At 49.0% G+C, this 20,450-nt stretch overlaps 1 long non-coding RNA gene across 1 annotated transcript in view; it reads right to left on the bottom strand.

The window, feature by feature from the left end:
• The window catches only part of LOC144137738 (uncharacterized), a 202,417-nt gene that overhangs the window by 159,542 nt on the left and 22,425 nt on the right, over positions 1 to 20,450 (bottom strand). The window lies entirely within an intron of this gene.

Raw genomic sequence — 20,450 nt, 5'->3', positions numbered from 1 at the left:
ATATATATATACAGTGGGACTCCGATGATACGAGTCAAGGGACCGCGAGAAAACGTCGGGGTGTCGTACGGCCGAGGTACGGGTAAATGCCGGCCTAGTAAACGATCCCTGGCGAATGGTGGGCTAAGAGCCTATTAAAATTACTATATTTTGCGTGTTTTCGCGTGATTTGGGAACGTTTTGCTTGATTGATTGATTTTAGGGTTTAACGCACCGACGCAACGCCGGCGATGAGGCGCGCCGTAGTGGAGGGCTCCGGATTAATTTTGACCACCTGGGGATCTTTACGTGCGCCGAAATCTCGTACACACGGGCGTTTTTGCTTTTCGCCTCCATGAGAAAAGCGGCCGCCGCGGCCGGGAATCGAACCCGCGACCCCGTGCCGAGCAGCGCAACGCCTTAGCCACTGAGCCACCGCGGCGGGTGGGAACGTTTTGCTGAAAACCGAAGTTCAAAAATTACACCATATCCCAGAAGGGAACTATGTGGTGATGTAAAGCATGGGGGTTCCGTACAGGTTCCACACCGGAGCAGAACCGGCGCAGGTAGTGTCTCGGAGCAGACTGAACGCCGCGCAGCGCGCGCACCTGCTTTTATACAGCTGGAGAAGAGGAGAATGGAGAAGGAACGCGCATGCGCAGTGGGGGTGTGGACGGCGCAACAACAAGGGAGGTACATAGCCCCGACCATGAGATGGCTCCTGGAGCGACAGTGTCTCCGGTGTCTTCCTGGGCCGACACGAACGAGCACGTTTCCACTTTAAGGGCTCTGGAGCGACAGTGTTGCCGGTGTCTTCCTGAGCAACGTTTATGTTGCGCCCCCCCCCCCTTCTATGCGTCCTAGCTACCCTGTCAGCCGCGCGCCGCGCGCTACTCGACCTCCGTGCTGTCGGGCGCTATTTATAGCCCGCCAGCCCCCCGCCTTGCACGCGCGAGATAAGGCCGGCGTGGTCGAGCAAATTGACAGGGGATAAAGCCAGTGTGAAACTGACAAGGCCAAGCGAAACCAACGATAGTACAAGGCGGAGATGAAGAAAAAACAACATTACCGTACAGAGTGGAGGCACCCTTTGAACGGTCCCGTACTGTTGCTATTTTGTCAAAGTATTCAACACGTAGCTGTTTTTGTTTTTCACAAGATCTAGGAACGCGAATTCAAGATGATTCAAACTTTGCGATTAAACCATGTTGCGGCGAAAATTATAGCGCGGTTTTGCTACAGTGACTTCCTGCGGCGGCCAGTGATTTACCCAAAATGGCGGGGCCAACGTATACGTGTCTACACCCTTGCGGCGGACACGCGTGAATAGAGACACTTTAGCAAAGAAAGGGGCGGAGTGACAACGCGGCTTTGAAACCCACTGATAAGCAGAGAGCAGAGATATAGGGAGAGAGAGCGTCTTGAAAGGAAGAAGCTTGGATCGAGCGGACGAGAAAAGCGGGTGTTCTGTCATCGCCGCGGGGTTGCGTCGTATGTGTTTTCCCGTTTGTCAGCGGTTCGATAGGAGCTTCCAATTCGCTGTCCACCTTCCACCTGAACTTCGACTTCTCGCGGTTGGCGCGCTGGCGTACTGCTTCCGCGTGGGGCCGTCCAAGGTTAACTCCCTCTCATGAGGGCCCGCGTGTTTGCTTGCGTCTGTTCAGCAAGAGGCCTGGCCCGCCTGCGGATATTTGCACATCAAGCAATGTAAAACGGGGTTTGAGATTAAAGAAAGGTCGGGACGAGTAGGCGAAGCGGTGTAAAAGATGGGAAAAAGTCGGTTTATCCGCGCCAGCATCCCTCGTGTGAAGAGGACCACGTGCATCCGAGCGCCATACCATAGGGTTTTTTTTTAATGGATTTATGCCTATAAGGAGTGCCGGGACCGCGGTGGTCCATCGTAAGGAGCGGGTCGTCGTACTCCCGGGGGACGTATCCGCGGGGTTCCTCCACTGTACGTAATATATATATATATATCAGTGTGTGGAACCAAAAAAAAAATCAGGCGAAAGCATTTCTTTCCGGTTCAGTTCCGGTTCGACAATACCACGTACCGAACCGGTTCGCGAACCGGTTCGATGAGTTGAATTATGACTGAAATGAGAGAAAAAACATTTAGTCGTTTAAAAAGACAGTCAAATAAAAATACAAACAAAAATTCAACATGCTGCTGTTCTCCAAGGGCAGTGGCGCAATTGCAAAGCAAACAAATACAAGATGCTAGAAAAACAGATGAAGTGGTGACGATTTACCACCTACGTTCTGGCCCAGACTTTATGTTGTCCTTGCGACTATTCATAAAGCCACCGCCGAGAGTTATGACGGTTGGATATATTCTCTAACCTTTCATTATTTGTTGAAATCGCAATCGTTGCTATGAAATCACACATCACGCTAACCGTGAATCCTTAAATGTAGGCATCCGTACTGGCGCGCTCAAATACCAGCGCTTAATACCAATGGCGCACACTTTTTATATTTATAACAAAACAGAAAAATCCTACAACAGCGCATAAATAGTACCAATGAATTAAATTGTTTAGTCCCCCAGAATAATTTGTTAGCTGTCGCCTTATCTAATGTGTTGGCCACACTTTTGTTAAAAGTAAGCTTTAGGTAACGCTCAGTCACTACATTATTGCTCTGAGCACTGCAATTCCTTTTGCGATAGGTATACCGGATGTGTGCATTGCATTCAGTATGTCATCGTACCGCCTGACCCCCGGCCATCGTTTCGTGTGCTACATTGCGGAATCTTATAAGAGATTATGCTGTTACAAAATGAAAGGGAAATTTGACGCACGGAGCATGAGATGGGACTTTTTTGGATAAACGCTCTTTAATTCGTCCAGAGCAGTACTACCCTCCGGAACGAGTATCAGTGGAAGTAATGTAGCGAGTTGGGCGGTCAGTACAAGTGCACCTTCGAAAAAAAGCAGATCTGAAAGAGACAAAACTGCAAAACAAGCAGAAAAGATAATCGCTTGGCGAATGGGAGAGTGTGAGGTACCAGCCTGCCTTTCTGCACGTGTTATCTGCTTTATTACTGCTTCTGCTTTCAAGACAAGGCCGAGGGCTGCAGTTACTTGCCAAGGAATGGAGTGCGCACCTTAACAGTTTTTCCTGACATATCTGTTGTTATTTGTATGTGTAAAAAACCGAACTTGTCACTGTACTGCTCTCAAAAACTGAACATGGAACTCATTTCCTTCGCATTGATCAGACGTTTGGTTGTGAAAGGCAGGGCAAAGAAAAGTATAGAGCAATATCCACGTTTTGGTGCTTTTTTTACTTATTCGGTTTTACTTAATTTTAGCAAAATATTTTAAAACAACGTGATTCGCTTTCTTGTTGTTGTTTTTTGTGTCAACACATTGTTTTAAAAACACTGGCGCATTTGATGCCCCGTGCTATATGTCTGCTCCGAGGCGCAGCTGATGTTGCATGCCGGCAGACTTATTTTAACCAGCTGGCGATATTAAACGTAGATTAAAATCTCGATAGACAGACGTTCTCGATTTACATCTACTTCAGAAAAACGGTAGGGAAAACAAGAAAAGAGAAAACTTTGAAAAGGTAGCGACCACGATTGTTGCTACCGTTTTAGCAAGAACACTTGCCTTCGAAAGGGCGAACACTGGCCTGTCTTGCATGCTTTATATAGGGGTATTTCCCCTGGATAGAAAGAGAATGAGAGAAAAGGAATGGGAGTGTAGGAGCAGGATTGGTTTGGCAGTGGGATTGGGCAGATACTGTGGAGGAAGCAAGCGTGCATATTTTGAGCTGCGCAGATGGTAAGAGGAAAGAAAGTTTTTTTAAAGAGATTAATGGGAGGATGAGGTGAGAAGGTGTTTTTTGCACGCCACGCGGCCTATAACATGGTTCTCCGAAACGCCGGGAGCTCAGCAGTTGGTACATAAAGTCTTTATCAGAAGGTATCTGTAAGCTGTAAATAAAAAAAGCCTGTGACTAGGCCAAGAAAAAAACACCACACAACTGAAATTGCACGTGTAAAAACAGCAACATTGCTGGAGAGAACCTTTTCTGATACTAAAAACGAAAATATAGTTACAATCATGCGTGGGGCACAAAACAAAGCTGTGCAAGAAAGCTGGAAAAAATAGAATTCTGGAGAAATGGCTTTAGAGGTTCCTTTGAATACATAAGTTAGAAGCTAAAGCAGGAAAGCAAAAGACATTACCCGATCCCATTTGAAGCTGGAGGAGGAGGGTCATATTGATCGGATAAAGGTACTCGCAAGTCGATGCCTAATGCTGAATTCCCAATTAAGTTTAATTTTAGAGCTCCCAATTTTAAATCTCCTAATTCTAAAGCTTGCAATTTGGAACGCCGTCGCCGGCGGTGAGAAAGACTTACGCTGCCGCCCGGTACAGTATCCCAGCTCAGCAATCTCTCACCCATATTGAGTGGGAAAAGAGCACCAAGTTTGCGAAAAGGCGTCCTTTCTGCATAATTTTGGTGCTTGAATCGAGTTAAGGCTCGGAAACAGGTCGAAAGGCAAAAGTGAAACTTAAGTTACGTATGTTAATACGGGGGTAAGTGATCTTGCTTCTTTAGAGTGCCGTGTAATGACTATGTTCGGGGAACGCAGCAGGCGCAATTCACGCAGTTGTTCAGTGGGAAATAAATCATTTAATAGTGAGTTCATCACAACTGACATCTAGCATTTTGGTTTCGTTTCTCTTTCATTCACATGAACTTTCACATGAACTTTAACTCGGAACTTGCATGCAACGAAAACGTGCATGTAAAGAAAAATGGCGAATTCTTCTCAGCTTCGTTATCTCCAGGTTCAAGTGCATATAAAATTTACGGTAATCAAAGTTATGGCCTGTTTAGTTGAAATCCTCCATCACAGCTATAGAGGCTTTGTTAAGACTATCTGCCCGGGAACCGTTCAGACGTAAACTATGCTGTTTGTGACACATTGAGCATTCTAGCGTAGTCACAATGTTGGACAAAGTGCACGTAAAACTGAACTTAATCTTGTGAACATAATTGCTGGCGGCGTTTTTTACAATGAAGTCTGTATGCAGATGCCTGCAAGACTTGCATCTGGGGTGAAAACAGGTAGTTATCACAGGTTGCTTTGAAAGCCCTATTTTAGCGTGCACTAAAATATCTCTTAGATTCCTATTTCTCTGGTAGGTAACCGTTGGTACTACGAACAACGTCTTCTTAAGTCGGTCGTTACTGGCTAAAATGGGGTGATGCTTTCGTAGGATATTGTTTACTTTAGCGGGGGCGTTTGAGAATTAAGTTTTTAGGGCGGGCGGCCTGGCGCTGTCGTTTTATCGCTGTTTGTTGAGCCCCACGTCCACTTTGATATTCAATGCACGTTATTAGGCCTGATCGAGCGATTTTTTGGGTGGTTCATGTTTATAAAGATGGACTTGAGTTCGCTAGGTGCTTTACGTAGTCACTCTGTATACTCCAACTCTTCTAGGTCTTGTGGCTTGTCCGACAAAGACTCCTTGTTTGTAGTGTCTCGGGTGATAACTTTTATAATCTAGATACTGCTGCACGTGTGTTGGTTTTGTAAGAAAGTTTGGTTTTAACTTTACCGTTGTATAGAATGACGGTAGTATCCAGGAAGGTCACTTCTTTTTCATTAAGCTGGCATGAGAATTTAATCGTGGGAGGACTGAGATGAGATATAAACTTTTCTAAGGTCGCGCGTCCGTGTCTTCAAATCATGAAGATGCCGTCTATGTAACGGAGGCAAACCTGAGGTTTATGCGGAAAACTGTTTTAAACTCTTTCTCGCATAAATCTCAGGTTTACCTCCGTTACGTAGACATCTTCACAATTTGCAAACACACAAACTGACCTATAAAGACGTTCCCCGAAGCAGAAAGGGTTACCTACCGGAGCAATAGGAATCTAAAAGATAGTTTAGTGCATGCTAAAATAGGGCCTTCAAAATAACCAGTCATAACAACCTGTTTCCGTCCCAGATGCAAGACTAGCAGTAACCTTCAGTAAAACTGCATTGTAAAAGGCGGCGCCATCAATTACGTTCACACGATTAATTCCACTTTTACGTGCCCCTCAAGCAACATTGTGTATATATTAGAATGCTCAATGTGTCCCAAACAGTATTGAGAAACGATTCACCTTAGAAGCTCACGGCCTAAGGGTCACCGGAAGATACTCTTAACAAAGCCTCTATAGGGACCGGGCAGCTGGACGGGTGGCGCCACCACTCGGCGCTCCCCTCGTCAGTGGAATGAGCCGGTGCATTGGACTACACAGCCTCTCGTTGTTTTTGTCGTGTTTGCTTCGGTGCTTTGCATGTTTTGGTGGCGTTGTGACCAGACATGAGATGAAACGAAATCTAGACAGATGTGTTGGGTTCTTAGATGCAGTAATGACTACGTAAACTTGTCGGACGCGTCTAAAGTTGGGTATCGGCTGCAATGGCACGAGCGCTTTTTGCAGCGATCTGCGCTTGGCTCCATACGTTCTGAGCACGAATAAAACTACTATTATTAGTATTATTTTCTTCTTAAATGCACTAACGGCTACGCAAACTTACTGGATGCTTGTAAGGTTGGGGAAGGGCTACATTGACACGAGCGCTGGCTCCGCGCGATCTGAGTAGGAATAAAACTATTAGCAATATTAGAATTAATTTCTACCAATTTAAATTATCTTCACTGGTTTCAATGACTACGGTTTCCACGCCAGCCTCAGCGCTGGGATACCTCGATACGTGTGCTTTAAATAGAAAGGCACCTGCATACGAGATGGATTTCCGTGTAGCCGTAGAAATGTTGCGGTAGTTTACACTTTCTGTAACCGTGAGCTTTCTACCTTCGGTTTTGGTGAGCGACACTGTGACAGCATGGGAGCCTGAAAGCCGAAGTGGAAATCCCACGTTTGTGGTGGTCATTTTATCAAGAGCCAAAGTTATTCACCAACTCAACAGCCCAAGCTACAAACCATCCCTCCTCCCCTTCCCGTTTTACCACCTGCGTAGAATAAAGGCTGGCACCGATAGTTAAAAACTGTGCCAGTGTTAACGTCAGCCGGTGTTTTTTGATGCTTAAGTATTCTTTACAGAGTACCTAAAAAAATCGTGTAATGCCTGGTGAAGACACCAAAAACGCGCGATTAGTTGCCTCAAATATGAGAGCATGAGCCCGAGTCCTCCACCACAGACACATTTCCGACACGCTGGAAAACGTTTAGATTTGGAGAGGGGGCATGGAAGTTCAAAATTAAACAGCAAAATCATCTAGCCCTCCGTCTAATGATTATGATGGTTGAACACAAAGCTTTCTTCGTGCGAAATCGAATGGGAAATGGTCAAAGTCAAAGACGCTGCGATCAAAAGACCAAACTGCGTGCTGGTCAAATTCGACGCTTAACTAGTCAAAGTTGAAATCCAGAAGGCAACCAAGGAAACCCATACGATAGAGCTTTGCGATAAACCATCATCGTCGTTAGACGGAGGTGTGCATGACTTTTCAAGCGCAGGTGGCAGCTTGCAAACCGACCGCAGCATTGAGGTGTGAAGCTGAGTATAGGTTTCGGGCACCCTCCTGTCTTGCGTCCTTCAGCCACGCAGGAATTGGTTTTTGAAAAACCATTTACCAACTAGCCAGCAACCATTGCAATTCTTGTAAACAATGCTTCTCCACGACAAGCAATAACGTTCTACTATCATGCGGTATTTATTCTGTCAACTATTCCCGATGACTGTAGTAAGAGCATTTTTGTGAAATTAAACACGTTTCAGCCGTAGGTAATGAATTTACGGAAGCGTCGTCCGGCACAATTTTTGTTTTGAGGTAAATCTTCAAAGACGCCCCCCAACGTTGTCTTTCGCTTGTGCACGACGTCGACGCCGTTTCGTCATCAACTGCCGAAAGGCCAGTGCCGCAGCATTCCTAGATTGGTTGCACACACCGGCTTTGTGCGAGCATTTAGCAGCAATATACTCCTCGATTCGCGAAACTGCATGAAGGCATGAAAAAATTGCCTGAAGCAACGAACTTTCCCTTCCAGCTTGAGTTCCAGCTTGGCGCATTGAGCGTCGTCTGCTATTTGTAAATACTGAGTATGGGCGTAAATAACACACATGGCATACCTCGTAAGCGTCACATCCACGCTCAAGATTTACCGATCTGAAAAATGCACGTGGGGTTACGTACGCTTTGCAAGCCTCACCGCAGAAAAACGACAGAATCATGACAGAATCGTGGACGCCGCCCGGTACACCGACCGACCCGACGCCTACGTAGCGGTGGCGGTCCGCGCCACCACGGGAGAAATATACAGCGCCTGCAGCGTCCGCGTGCCGTGCGCCAGCCAGGCGGAGGAGACGGCGATCGCGCTGGCGCTGACGGATCCGCAGTGCACCACAGTGCTCAGTGACTCGCGCACGGCCATCGCGAACTACGCCAAGAACAACGTATGTGAAAGTGCAGTGCGCGCGGTGAAGTGCAGTGCGGTGATCAGTGCAGCGGTGCCGGCCACCCACCTTCGGTGGTTCCCGGCGCACACCAACATCAGAGGCAACGTGGGCGACGGTCTCCCCAACCGCAACGAGACGGCGGACGCAGCCGCGCGAGGACTGACCAACCGCGCGGCGGCGGTCTCTTCCCCCCTGCCGAGCTCCGCGACAGAGGGAGGCCATCGCGAAGACAACGATGACGAAGACGACAACGACGACGTGGAGTGGGACCCGGAGCCCCTCCTCACGTACGGGGAGGTGCTGGAGTGGTACCGGCTCGGCCGGCGCACTGCTCCGGCGCCCCACCCGGAACTAACACGACAGCAGGCAGTGCTACTACGCCAACTACAAACACAGTCAGTGATCACGCCGGCGCTCGCGCGTCACGTGTGCCCGGACGTGTACGCCAGTGACGTGTGTAGTGTGTGCGGGCAACATCGCGCAACTCTGGCCCACATCCTGTGGGACTGTGCAGTGCACCCCGTGGAAGCTGCCGACCTCTACGGCCGGCTGCCGGACTCCATAACGAGTGCCGTCTATTCGACGGACCTGAACGCACAAACTCTAGCCGTCCAGCAGCTCGAGGCTGCTCTCGCCAGGCAGAAGCGGAGCGAGTCGCAGACGGGGGGGAAAGGGACGAACTCCCGAGTACCTTTCGCGCACCGCTCACGCCGACACCGGCGGGGCCTAGTCCCGAGGACGTCGTGAACGTGGGTGGGATGTGGAGGCTCTGCGCATCCCGACCTCCCACTCCCTGCTGGCCTCAAATAAAGTCTTTCTCTCTCTCTCTCTCATGCACAGCTACGCTGCGCTGACCGCCACCGGCTTTCCACTGACGAGCGGTTCGCCACGGGCGGCGCTGTTCGCTGAAACGACGGTGGTGCCATACAACGGCTGCCCGGTCCCTATACACACGAATTTTACCCGTGCACTGAGCGCCGCCATTTTGCAACGATCGATTCGCCACCTCGAGGGCATTCCTTGTGGACTGCGCGGCGAGCAGACGACGCCGCAGTCACACGCTGTTGCTCCGTGCCGTGCGTGGATATCAGACGCCCCAGCGGCATCAAAAAACGGTACGTGTAATTTATTCGGTAAGTTAGCAGCGCGAAGTTAATCAGTGCTTTAAGGAGAACGTTCAAGGCGCCCGATAGCTGTCAGATGTGCCCATAAATTCCGTTATCAACCCGTGAAGGGGACTGCCACCTTATGCGCGCTTTGTCTTGACGGGGATTGCCTGTGAGGCCACCTGTGCTGTGCCTGTGCTTTTGGAATCGCTCTTTATTCATCCTGATGCTCAATCCGTGTCGCACGTTTCTGTGCTCTGGAGGTATTATTCTCTGTTCATTTTCTCGACGGGAAGCCGACAAAAATCAACCCGACTCCTATGTTGGAAACGGAATTTCTGGGCAAACTTCACAGCTCTCGGACGCTTTGAACGTTCTCCTTAAATCATTGTCAAACTTAGTGCTGCTGACATACCGAGTAAATGACCCTTACTGATTTTCGATTCCGCTAGGGCATCCGATACCCACGCACGGGACGAAGCAACGGCGTGGGACTGCGGCGTCGTCTGCTCGCCCCGCAGCCCTCAAGAAATGCCCGCCAGTTGGCGCACCGTTCGCCGAAAAATGACCGACCGGGCAAAATTCTGGTCTATAGACCTTATGCAAAAACTGGCGCCCTCTTGCGGGAACCTCGTGCGCTACCGCCATGTTGGGGGCTTCCCGGATCTCCGGATACCGCTGTGTACATGATAGCCCGGGGTTAGCGACGCGCACGTCGGCATTTATCGTTGTCCAAGATGCCCAAATACTGCCGTGTAACTAGGTGTCCACAAAGATGATACGAGGACGACCACGTAAATAGCGTACACATATTTTTTTTATTTCTCAACAGAAGCATGACTCGAGCCTTGCGTGAAGTCGCTTGCGGGTGTCGACTTCCCTTCGCGCAGTAATATTATAGCTAGATCGCATGCATAGCCACGAAACGAATAATATGTGCAGGACTAAAAAGGTCCCAAAGTGAGCTATTTTTTAGCCCTGTATTTGCCGCGGAGCACTCTTCCCTGCTGGTAGTTAAAGGGATACTGAAGCACTTTTTACAAAAAAAGAGCTTTGCTCCCATTTTATTATTTTTCATATGGCGAACTCGAAAATCAAGTCAAAACTTGGCATAAACTATTCCAAAGCACTTAATTTTGGCAAAAATGAACAACGGGTGCCTAGAGGCATTTGGCGAACCTCACCGCCGTTCGTGATTGGTCAAGTCTTCGTGACGTCGTCGGGAGGACCCTCGGAGGAGGCGGAGCAGCCAGCGCGTTCCCAGGGGGTCGTCGCGGTAGAAAACGCTGTATTAGCATTTGTTTAATTGATCCCACAATTGCCAGTCCGAGTAGTGAGTTTATCGTACACCCGTACTGTTCGAGCCTCTCGCCCGTGCACGAGCGGCGACGGCGACAACTGCCGGCGACGATAACAACACTTCCGAGGAAAACGTGTCCCAACCGGCAATGCTCACCCGCCTGGGAAACCTTGATTGGTACGAATTAAATGCATGTTAACACCTCAATACCGTGCGACGGCGACACAAACACGTCGGCCGATGGAAAGTCGCCGTAGTGTGACTGACTCGCCGACCGAAGAAGCCAACAAAATCGGTCACCCGACGCGTCGTCGGGAATCGACCGAGAAGCGAAAACTGCTCCCCGACAACATTCGTGCCGCAATGAATGCGGCTCTATTTTGATATTTTCTGGAGTGTAATAAACTCAGTAAGGTCTACGAAGCCCATTCAACTCAACACTAGCGCTAATGCAATCCGTATTTTGGCTTTGGACGCTTCGGCTGTGCTCTTCGGCGACGCCGCTACCCCGGAGCTGCAAGCTGTAAATGCGTGTGTGATCTGCTCGCCTGTAGAAAATGTAAGGTCAGTTTCGTACAGAAGAAGAGTTACGCAGGGTAATTTGGGTAATAAGGAATCAATATCAGCCAAGGTTTTTCATGTGAAACGTAAAACCAAAGTACGGCAAGCGCTACCCCCGCAGTGGGAAATCGCAGTCGCAGCCGCGCACACAGATTATTGCGAGCGCTTTCGCGAAGCAGCGGAGTTGATGGCGATAAGCTATTGTGGGGGCTTCGGGGAACCTCGCTGTGCAAGCGCTAATTAAGAAATTTCAGTTTACCAGTCAGGAATTCAGTAAACCAGCTAGTAAACACCGACGTATGACACGGAAGGATAGGCTTCCATATATTACCCAGGCTATTTCGCGATGTGTCAGCGTTTGTGCTCTCGCGCGTCGCGCCCGTGCGCTCAACTTTGAGGGTTCGATTCCCGGGGAAGTCAGTTTTTTTTTGAGCGGTTTTTTAAGGGGTATGGTTTGCGTATCCAATTTGTGAATCGTTTTCTGCCCTAATTTTATGAAGCAACTACCTTTGCAATGGAAAATTTCCTTCGAAACAGCGAGTGGCGTCTTGAGCCACAACAATTATTTCCCTTTTTTTGCAACGTGTTTCTCAAAAATGCGGTACCATGGTGCAAAGTAAGGCCTTCTCTATGAGAGGAGGTTAAATTTCTGCTGACGTACGCAATAATTTATATGCAAATTTAAGTGCTTCAGAGGTCTTTTCGCCGGGGGTTCATCCATAACATCGATATTATTACTGCCGTGACAGCAGCGCACAGCTCTATTTTCTTTGCCCGTGATCCAACGAGAAGTTGAGGAGTACATACAGTACAAGCAGCGCACACGCCAGTACGCACGAACGGCTGTAGTCGTGCAGCGGCGACACGATACTCCAATTTTGATTAGAAAAAGAAAGAGATCCCCGGCGGAGAGGCGAGGCGGCGGAGTCGGCCGTCTCGAGGCCGTCGGTGTGGTGTGACAAGCGCGTCGGCCTACACGCGCTACCGAGCACTACCGTGAGCTACAGGGCGCGGGTCTGGTCGTAGTACAGGCGCTCCTCACAGCTGTTTTTTGCGACGTCACCACTGCTGTTCCAGATTTTAGAGCCGATATCCCGCCGCTGGGGCTTTTGTAACTGCAGTGGCGTCGTCACTTAGTTCAGCATGAGCTACATTGAAACGCTTTGGCCAGTAGTGGTCCTTTCTGAGGCACTCATATCACGATAAGCACGTTTTCATAACAGGTGCTCATGCGCGCACTGCGTTACAATGACCGACGAAGAAGATTGCTGCTGTTGCCAGGAGATACGGGAGGTTCGAGAGAGGCAAAGGCACCCCAGGTGCGCCATAACCACCAGAAAACTCGAAAATGTGTGCCTCTATAGGGCTGTGCTGGAGGTTGCACTTCGACAGAATGGCACCCCGATACTGCCTAGAAGCAGCCTGTCTGGAAATGTCTGGAACACAGCACACTCGCCTTTGTGGGCTTGAAGTGTTCCCTCATTACAGTAGCAACCCACTGAGCAGCGAGTTTCGGCTCCCGCGGGAAGCTGTGAAAGACCACTTTATCGCGGCCATAGGTGCTGTTGCAACCGAATGCCGAGCAGAACCTCGGCATGGTTACTCCGCTTCCTCGGCACGGTTGTGAAGCAGTACAACGCAGCACTGAAAAAGTTTCCACTACTAGTTGCTAAATAAAAACAAAACACAGCACGGGACCCAGGAAAGCTAACGCTAGCGGACGGCACGCTGAGAAAGGGAGCAGCAGGGGCCGAATACTTGCCGCGGCTCCCGATTGCTCCTCACAACGACGTCCACCACGACCCCTTTCAGTCTCGTGCCGTCCTCCTCCCCTGCGCTCTGCGCGTCGCGGGGGCGTGGCGATGGCGCTTGTTTATTCGCCTATTAAGCCACTATTTCAACCAAAAAAAAAAAAGAAAAACACCTAGTAGGTAAGCTGTTTAAGGTCAACGCTTCCGAATTTGTGTGTATTCAGCAGATTCAAAACTGCCTCAGTTTCCCTTTAAGGCGCACTGAATCGGTCAGCTCGATCTTTATCGTGCGGGTAGAGTTTTGAGTCGGCCGCTCGCGCTTTGCGCGCCCGCGTTTTCTTTTTATTCTGGACGTTCGGTAGGCTTTGATGGAAGTACTACGCATACTTTCGTTTGCCAAACGTTACAGGAAATAAAGGATCAGCGAGAGTTGCAACCTTCACGTAGCGCCATGAGTAGCGCAAGTAACGTACGTAGTAATTCCGTGTATCGGTCATTTACCACTCGTCACCTGCTGTTCGACTGTAGCCTATTTTCCCAAGATCAAATTTTTCGCGCGGAATTTTCTAAGCAGTAGAGTACACTCAGTTTTGTTGTCCACGGCGTGAGCAAAGGACGCTCAGCGGTCGCCGCGAGGCGCACACTCACGAGCGCTCGGCATTTTCTCGCTTTTTTAAGTTTGACAGTTTTTTTTTTTGCTAAAACCTTTGCCTGCGCTGGGAACACTCGGCAGTCGCCGCGAGGCACGCGCTCACCAGCGCTCGGCAATTTATCGCTACTTTAATTATTCATTGCTCATTTATTGGTAATTTATTGACAATGTTTAACGCGTTACACGCCAAACACGTTACGCGCTACACATTACGAACAGCTGCAACAGCTCTGCTGTTAAAAAATGCCAGGTATGCAATTTATTTTGTTAAGTGTTTTTTTTTTCTTTTGCAGGTTTCCTCTGCGTCCCAGAGGATCATTAGCGTAGAGCTATATCGCGAGTGCCCCCCCCCCCCCCCTCTCCCAAATTTCAACGTGAGGACAGCCCCCAAGTTTCGAAGCGTTTCAGGCATGACCTGCTGAGAAACCCGCAAGATGCGAGCCAACACGGATGTACTTTCAATGTTTGCGTTCCCAAAGCAAAAAAAAAAAAAAAAGAGAAGGAACGCGACAGCCACCAACAGCTTCCCTGCCGGTGCCTCCCTGACTGCTTTTTCGATGCATAACGCGTAATTACGAAGTCCCGCAATTGTGGGCAACACAGTAAGGTCTACAGATCACTCGCCGCTCATTTTGCTGCGCTTAAATCTGAATATAAAAGGATCGCCGAGCCGAGAAAGCCCCTCACACGCTCCGTACCAAGCAATCCGGCGACCGCCATCCCCCAACATGGCGTCGCGGGCTCGTTTCGTTTTTCTTCCGGTAGATGGCGGCACTTTTGCATAAGGTCTATAGCTGTAGCGCAGCACTTCAACCAACCAGGCCACAATATTGATGACCTTAAAGGGGCACTGACACAAAAATTTTGCATCTTGTTTTTTTTGTTGCGATAAGTAGCTAGTGACCTACTTATAACGTGTAGAAACCTCATTTGCTTCAGCGTGCGACGGTTGTTTAATTAGAGGCATTTTCAATGCGGCCAGTCGCAGTTTCGGTTTCAGCGAGTGCCGCGAAACGATGGATTTTGTGGATTTTGTGTGAACAAAGCTGACCACGTGACCATCGGAGGGATATCACAGTTACAGAGCAGAGCCGCCGTAGCACTGTCGAATCCGCATCGACGGCAGTTTCTGCGAATGCCCCCCCCGTACTGATCTCGTGATGCGCCTAATTAAAAAGCGACCTTGGATGTGTCGCAGGCGCTGCGAGTGCAAATGCTACCGCGGCTAACGAACGACGCGCGCCGCTCGAGACGGTGGGTGGCAAGACGCGCGCTGGGAGCAGCCGGCCGGTCTGCCTACAGGTCCGCCTACAGATGTGTTCGGCTTAGCACTGCGGTGGATATTCGAGTGCCGCTCTCGTAAGCGGTGCAGATGACAATTTTTAATGCAACCCGCCATGGCATCATTAACTCCTTTCTCATGTAAGCCACCATGGTCGGGACTTGGGGACAATTTCGTGCAGCGGTAACAAGCTATCACTCGAGCTACCTGCGCCGGCGTGGGCCACTTCGCGGCCGTGGCCGCCGCCTGCACAGCGACCGTGCGGCTTGCTCAGTGGGCTTTTCGTGCCTCCGGCGCGTTTCCGCATCCAATGGTAATAAACAGTAATAGAAACAGAGTGCCTGGAACCGCTGTAGAACTTTGGTCGCGGCCAGCTGCCCGATGAGCTGACGAAATCACGGCGCCTCCGCCGCCAACGATCGGGTCGTTCGTTCTCGAGAGCAGAAGCTCCGCCCTCCGGCCCTCCGATTGGAGCGGCGAGCCGGCAGTGCGGAAGCGGCAAACACAAACTCGTGACGTGTTTGGATGTTGTTTATTTACACTTGCGCGTGGTCCTCTGCTGGCCGCTCGGTTGCGTTTCGCACACTTCAAAATTGATTTTAAATATGTTCTAGGCTGTATTCACCGCTGATATTTTGCAGATGATGTATATGTATTCACACCAATCTATCTCCGAAGTTATCTCGCCTTCAAAATTTTGTGTCAGTGCCCCTTTAAGTTGCATATACTTCAGTCACACTTGAGGTCTCCTAGTGACGGGAAAATACAGATAATCTTATTTAATTCACAAATTCATTTCCTGAAACCTGCTAGTGTTTTCAGAGGCAACTTCGCATCTTTGAGATATTCACCGGGAATACAGCATTAAAGGAGCAATGAAGAGAAAACAAAAGTTTGTTTTATTCGAAAGATTAGGTGTTTCATAGTACCCCAAGCGCTTTCCCGGAAGCAAATGATGCTTTATTCACTTAGAAATAAGGAAATTTAAGCCAACATTTTAAATCTCCCGCTAAAATTGCACATTTCGTCACGTGAACAATGGCGTCATACGAGCTGGTCCATGAAACAGATACTTAGTATGTCGACTCCATATAGCACCCACACGCGGGAGTCGACCGAGATGGCGGCCATTTTACAAATACTGGTAAAACCTAGTGCACCCGCAGCCCTAGTCATGGAATCGCCTGATCCGGAGAACAAAACTCTCGCCGAGGAGCTCGGGCTTGCATTTAACAACCTCACACCAATTGAACGCTCAATGCTTCTAAGTGCACGAGCGGCAAGAGTTGTGGGATACGCGGGGGACGGGAAAGCGACCATTCCGCGATAGCCACAACAGACGAACGCCCAGCCGTCGGCACCGCTGCCTCGTCAGCCCCGTCGCGACGGACGAATACAGACTGGTACGTATGTGCCGTATTTTCAATTTCAGTAGCAGTATCGCTTTTGCCAGTTGGCCGGTGTCGTGTATGGAAAGCCGTTCGCTCGAGCTCTCTGCTCCGACCAGAAAGATTCGAGCGTCAATGCGCGGTGTGTATGGCATTTTTTTCCCCAAGGTCAGAGCGCTTTGACGGCCGATTTGACAAGGTCGGCGACGAGCGCCAGCAAGCCCGGGTCCCTGCCGTAATCACTTCCTCGGAAATGAAGCGAGCCCACTCGTACTTCCTTTAGCTCTCTTTCCCTTCCGTTTGCAAAGTTCACAAAACCTAGCCACTTGCTTCGCCGAGGTTCGTCGTTGGGCAGCACATGAAAGGAGATCTCACCGGCGGGGATGTCGCACTCCCTCGACGATTTTCCCGTACTACATGGGCATTTCAAAACACAGCAACGAAATTTCATTGTAAAGTACTCGAACAAACTGAAGTTTTCAGTGGTTGTAAACTGTAAACGAGCTCGTAACGACAGCAGCAAGCCAACACGACCTCCATACCGAAACCTCTGCGACGACTGGCACTATCTCGTTGCTGCTCTGTGTTCCTTACTCCCCTTGTTTCTATTTTTACCTTTGCTGGTTGGCGATATGACGGTCAACCTCCTGTGAAGGGATTACGATACCAAGCAAGGTCGCGGCTGTGCGTGCTGGGACGGTTCGTTGGCCCCGAAGAGCCTTGCACCCGAAAATTCGTCTGCGCGACGGTGGCGACGGCGAGATGTCGAGTTCGGCTGGCGGTAGTTTCGTACGCATTGGCATACACGCTTGCGTGTTCGTTCGGAACTTCAACCGTTTACTCCACCGTTCTTTGTCATAAAAAGAATGTGCAGTATGTTTCACGGTCATTTAGCTCGCTATGCAAACTGTAAGCCCTGCCTAACATGCGGTTGCTTTTGCCGGCCTCCGCCAATCGCAGAGCGTTCTCGAGTGACATCATAGGTTCTGTTGCGGAAAATGAGCTGGTGGGTCGCATGGTCATTTCCTTTTTTCCTAATTATGTAGGTTATTTGAGCGAAGTTTGCGTTATAAGTGGTGTCGTTACGGTTCTAACGAGGCAATCTTTCGAATGAACCAAACTGGTGTTTTCTCTTCATGGCTCCTTTAAGCCTTGACATTTGAGTACCTTTATCCAAACAACATGACCCTGTTCCTCCAGCTCCGGAAGTGATCTTGGGGAACAGCGCGAACTAACAGGGACACAATAAGAAAGAAGTGGACAGGACTAGCGCTGACTTTCAACTCGATTTATTGGAAAAGACGTAACTACTTATACATACACAGAATCCTCCTCCCCCACAACGCCACGTGCCCACACCAGCCAATGACATACTATCACGACCAAAACACTCCGCTGTTGACAATGCACCTTTCTTAACTTTCGCACCTTTCTTAATTGAAACATCAGTTGTCCTGCAGGAAAAAAAAATTTGGTTATTTGGAGCGGTCGTCGCGATAAGGTGTTCCAAAGTTAAGAAAGGTGCGTTGTCAACAGTGGAGTGTTTTGGTCGTGATAGTATGTCATTGGCTGGTGTGGGCACGTGGCGTGGTGGGGGAGGAGGATTCTGTGTATGTATAAGTAGTTACATCTTTTGCAATAAATCGAGTTGAAAGTCAGCGCTAGTCCTGTTCACTTCTTTCCTATTGTGTCCCTGTTAGTTCGCGCTGTTCCCCAAGATGCAAGTACACCAACTAGCCCAACTCGCCACCGTGCTACCGAAAGTGATCGCCTAATTTATTTTGTTTTACTAGTTTAGCTTCCAGTTATGTACGCAGTCACCCGTCCAGCCATTGCTCCGGAATATTATTTTCCTCCTTTTTTGTACGGCTTTGTCTTGGGTCCCACACATGACTCCGACTATCTTGCTTTTTTTTTTAGTTTAAGCAAAGGCTCCCTGCTGGAATGTTGCTTTTTGTTACACGTGAAATTTCAGTTGCGTGGTTTTTTTTTTCATGACCTAGTTACTGGCTCTTTTTTTGACCTCCAGCTTAAAGACACCTTCTGATAGCGGCTTCACCTACGACCTGTTTGGCTACCAACGTTTCCTACGCTGCTTGGCGGGAAACAAACAGCACACCTTGTCATTCCGTGAATCGACCAAAGCATGCTTTCTTTTTACCATCTGTGCGGCTATAAATATGCACGCTTGCTTCCTCCGCAATATCTCCCCCTTAACACTCACAAACCAATCCTACTCCTATAGTTACATTCCATTTCTCTCCTGGTGAACTGCCCCTATGTAAGGCGTGCCAACCAGGCGAACGTTTGCACTCACGAAGGCCAGTCTCTTTGTTGAAACGTTTACCAAACACCTCCTAGACGCCCGTTGTCCCCTTGTGACCTTGACAGAATCACATCCAAACATGCCTTCCCACTCACCAGCTCTCAGTTCTCAAGTACTAGATCCCAGATCATGCACTTATCCGGTTCTTTACTCTCTGTAGCACCTTGGTCAGAAAATGACCTTTGATTTTTCTCGGTGAGGAGGTGAGGTAAGGCACTCTGCATTGCGTCGAAACCGTACGGAGGAGAAAAGCAATCAGCCGCCGTGGAACACGTACTACGGTGTCATATGGCGTTGAATGGGCTCGGTCACAAAAAACAGCGGACACAACAAAAGTGTGACACTTGCCTTCATCAAATCAAGCAGCTTTTAGAGCAAAGGGCATACCAATACCTGTGTAAAAGTCAACGCGTGTTTTTCCCCCATTGGGATTATCTTTTAGGGGGATATCATTCCTTTCACGCCACGAATCTCCAATTTACCACTAGGCAAAAAAAAAAAACATTCTGGCCGAAAGGTTCCCTAGAATTCTTGTCACCGCAGGAGTGTTCCCAAATCCAACCTTGTGTACATCGCGTGTAGAAACATAGCTAAGGCGGACACACGAATGTTTTTTGAGGCTATTAAAAGCAGCGGAAAGCCCCAGCGAGTGAGAACCTAGACTGATTTCTGGGGAATATAAGTGTCGATACAATGCTGGTGCTTCTACTGCATAAAATTGAATTTGCCTTCGGCCCCTTTCGTCTTGACAATATCTCTAGCGAGTTAACTTAACGAGTTAACGGAACGAGTTAGTGAGTTTACAACGAAATCGTAATTGGAGATTTTGGCGTAGTTTTTATCGAAATTTAAAGTTTGTGCGTGCCTTTGAAGCTCGGGACGTTTTTGAATAGCCACAGTTAGGCCCGCGTGAAATGAAAGGGCCTTACAGCATACACGAGTCAGCAACAAAAGAAAAGAAAAACCATTGTTCTTTTCTCTCCCGGTAGAGAACGTCACGCGGATCTCTCCGTGTAGCGGTTTCCCGTGTAAGAACAACTGTAGGAAGCGGACCAAGCAAGCCACCACAGACGATTTAAAGGGATTTTCCGACGTCGGCAGTCCATGATTACAATACCTGCTGCAGTGAAAGGTTTGAAGCGAGCAATAAAGGGGCCTTGAAAAACTTTTTTATCGAAGCAATGGAAATAGTGCAGTTGGTATGCTACGTGGTCAATGCCATCGGCGCCGAATAATTGTTTACGTACAGCCGAAAGCTCACAGTTTCGCTGAAACGTTTGCAACTCCTTTTTTCCGCTCTTGAATTGGCACCACCAATGTACCTGTTTTCGTGTCATCGCCCTGTTAACGCGCCACCGGCAACAGATTCCTGTTATTGGACAGCTTCCTCATGTACCTCTGGCAAGGGGACGCGTCGTGTCCTTAGTGCATTCGGGTTACGTCGACGTCGATACCAGCACCTGTATTGAATTATTTCTGCATCCAGCACAGCTAGGCGTTATATTATTTGTCGAGGTTTATTATGTTGTCATCTGTTTTGTCACATACCTCGTCGCATCGGTTACAATGTATGCGTATCCTGCTTGAGTATACTACTATTTTTTGTTGTGCAACATACGGTACACTGCACTGGTAGGTGGTGAGCAGGCAGTCCGCACATCT

Source organism: Haemaphysalis longicornis, unplaced genomic scaffold (genome assembly GCF_048455015.1).
Source record: "Haemaphysalis longicornis isolate Haplotype H1 unplaced genomic scaffold, Haemaphysalis longicornis Haplotype H1 scaffold_49, whole genome shotgun sequence".
Lineage (NCBI taxonomy): Eukaryota > Metazoa > Arthropoda > Arachnida > Ixodida > Ixodidae > Haemaphysalis > Haemaphysalis longicornis.
Note: the sequence above shows the minus strand (reverse complement) of the source record. Positions and strands in the feature narration are given on the sequence as shown.